The sequence below is a fragment of the Hibiscus syriacus genome, unplaced genomic scaffold (assembly GCF_006381635.1).
Source record: "Hibiscus syriacus cultivar Baekdansim isolate YM2019G1 unplaced genomic scaffold, ASM638163v2 tig00112402_pilon, whole genome shotgun sequence".
Lineage (NCBI taxonomy): Eukaryota > Viridiplantae > Streptophyta > Magnoliopsida > Malvales > Malvaceae > Hibiscus > Hibiscus syriacus.
The window spans coordinates 1,645,049-1,648,388 of NW_024063323.1; the positions used below are offsets into that span (position 1 = coordinate 1,645,049).

The 3,340-nt window shown below is 36.0% G+C and overlaps 1 pseudogene; it reads left to right on the plus strand.

Moving 5' to 3' along the window:
* Nucleotides 1-227: 227 nt before the first annotated feature.
* On the plus strand, nucleotides 228-2,322 carry LOC120179114 (annotated as a pseudogene).
* Nucleotides 2,323-3,340: the final 1,018 nt, after the last annotated feature.

Consider the following 3,340-nt stretch of genomic DNA (forward strand, 5'->3'; position numbering starts at 1 on the left):
ATAGTCAAGGGACTCAAAAATGCAACATCATATAGTTGAGGGACCATTTGTGTGTTTTACTCAATTTTTAAATATGAATTTTTTATTTATTTGTTTTACTATAAAATATTTATGTATGTGACACATTAAAATGTGAACATAATATATATATATATATTTGATACTCATTACGAGTGTGCATATATACAAGTATACCAGGTTATATATATATATGCAGTTGTCTATTCTTTGATATTCACAAGGCAAGGCAAAGTCTTCAATAAAGAAGTAGCTTTAGTGTATCAGTCTCTTTATTCTCGGCTCCTCAATGACGAGCTCACTGGCTCTTGCTTCATGGTTGGTTTTGGTTTTAAGCCTTGTAATGGCGATTTCAACTACTCGAGTTGACGCTGCCAGGGCATTCTTCGTATTCGGCGACTCTCTGGTTGACAACGGCAACAACAATTATCTAGCCACCACCGCTCGAGCCGATTCGCCTCCTTACGGCATCGACACTCCAAGTCGTCACCCCACTGGTCGCTTTTCAAATGGCAAAAACATCCCTGATTTCATCAGTTGAGATTTCTGCTTCTTCTGTTTCAATGTGATTCCTTTACTGTTGTCTGTATTGTATGTTAAATTGGATCAACTTGATGTGTATGTGCATATGTATGATCAGGCGATGCACTCAGTTCGGAGCCGACGCTGCCGTATTTGAGTCCGGAACTCCAGGGGAATAGGCTACTTGTTGGTGCCAACTTTGCTTCCGCTGGTATCGGAATCCTGAATGATACCGGAATCCAATTTGTAAGTTCTGAAATTTCTTCCATTTCATAACGTTACTATTGTTATTTTTGTATGTGTTGGTCTCTTCTGTTCATTAATCTGTGATTCCATGGCAATGTGACAGTGCAGATAAACATTATAAGAATGTAAAGGCAATTACAATACTTTCAAGAGTACCAAAGAAGGTTGGCTGACCTCGTTGGAAATGACGAAGCACAGCAAATCGTAAGCGAAGCTCTCGTCTTCATCACCGTCGGCGGCAATGATTTTGTTAACTACTTTTTGGTTCCATTTTCCGCAAGATCTCGACAATTCAGTCTACCGGATTATGTTAGATATCTCATCTCCGAGTACAGAAAACTTCTAATGGTGAATTTCATAAACCCTGTTTTAAACTTGTCACATAAACATACATTCTGTAACATAAATTGTGTCACAGAGACTGTACGAACTCGGGGCGAGGAAGGTGCTGGTGACCGGCACCGGACCATTGGGTTGTGTCCCGGCAGAATTAGCCACGCAGAGCGCAAACGGTCAATGTGCGGCGGATCTGCGACGAGCTGCTGGCCCGTATAATCCACAACTTGTTCAAATGATAAGTGGACTCAATAGAGAGCTAGGTGATAATGTTTTCATTGCTGCTAATAGACAGCAACGGACCAATGATTTCATCAGTAACCCTGGAGCCTATGGTGCGTAAAATTGAAACCAGATTTATATTTTTTAATGAATATATTTAAGGGTAAAGTAAAGAAATGGTCCCCAGAATATACGACATTGCTTTATCGAGTCTTCCAACTATTAGAAGTTACACAATAATCCCCCGACTATAGGGTTTTATTTTGTTGACCCTTGACTATTCATATATTCTAAACTCGTCATTTTTCATTAAAAAATTGATGATCATCTAAGTTAGACGTTAACTTGTTGACTGTTCTAATCTGATTTGAGAACCGTTTGATCTGCATAGTCGTTTGAGATTGTGAGATCAATTTTTATCATATTTCAATCAGTAAGTTAGCGTTCAACCCAGACAACCATCAATTTTTTCACAGAAAATAACGAGTTTGAAACGTATGAATAATCGAATAATCGAATAATCGAATAATCATTTTCGTAGGACCACACGAATAGATTTTCAAAGAAAAAGTTACAGCAACTTATTTATTAGGGCAACCGACCCCCTATCACCAGGAAATAATGATGAAAACTGCCTTGATTGGGTTTTAGATAGGATTTACGACATCGAAGATAGCATGTTGTGGGCAAGGGCCATATAATGGACTGGGATTATGTACGGCAGCATCAAATTTATGCCCGAATCGAGACGTCTATGCTTTCTGGGATCCCTTCCATCCGACGGAAAATGCTAATGGCATTATTGCGGATATGATATTGAACGGCTCCCCGACTTACATGAGCCCCATGAATCTAACCACTCTCTTAGCTCTGGACACCGTTAATAGGACTTAATTAATTACTTTAAATCTAATAAGCATGTCTTAATTATGTTGTCGTTGCTGTTGCTATGAATTGTAATGTAATGTTCTAAACTGTTTTATGGCTAAAATACAATTAATAAAATGCTTTTGATTGAAAAAATAAACAATAAGTTTCTATAATATATGTAACACATAAATTCACCAAGTTACATTCATTATTATTGTGTGAGATATAAAAAATATTTATATGGGATAAAAATGCTTTGTACCCTTTTCAGGCCACTCTGCGGTCTAATCTTATTAATTAGGTAATAAATCTCAAATGCAACTTGCTTTATCATTTATTACAACATAAATTTTTTCTGCTCATTCAAGTCGTGTAATCAACTCTTTTTCAGTTACTTCTCTCCATTTTGACCTTCCTTCCCGCCCCCCCCCCCCCTCCCGGTAAATGAGATCTCTGCCAAATAAAAAATAATACGATTGGGAATCAGCTTAATCTGTTCTTTTTTTCAGATTTGGAAACATGATCGTTTCTTTTTTCGCTTTTATGCTCTGCTCTTTATATGATTTGTTTATGGCTTTTAAGTAATTCTCTCTTCATTATTATTCTTTCCTGTTTCAGATCTGATCGCAGATCTTGAATCTTCATTTTTTGTACTTCACTGGTAGTATTGTTTTCTTTTGTTATTTTCTCTTATATATCTGAAAGTTCTCTCATTTTTTTCCTGTGTTGAATTTTGAACGAGTAGGATTATACTTCATATTCTCCTGAATCACACGGTTGAGTCTTTAAAATTGAGTTTGTTGCTTTTTATGTTTATTACTTTATATCATATTACTTATTATTTAGGTTTTATTATTTTGTAATAGTAATATATAGATGTATTTTATGCTTGCGTTGTTTGAAAATTAAATCTAAATCTGATATGCCAAATTTTTCCCAGATTTACACTCGATTTGCATCTCCCTGTAAGGCTGTAAAATTTTCCTCTGATTTTCCTTAGTATTACTAATCATTAAATAAACTTATTAATAAACCAGAAACAGATCTCTCAGCCTTCCGTTCTCCATTTCGATTTCCCCCTTTTTTCTCATCTTTTTATATCGTTAGTCGTTAAATTAGGTGAGCT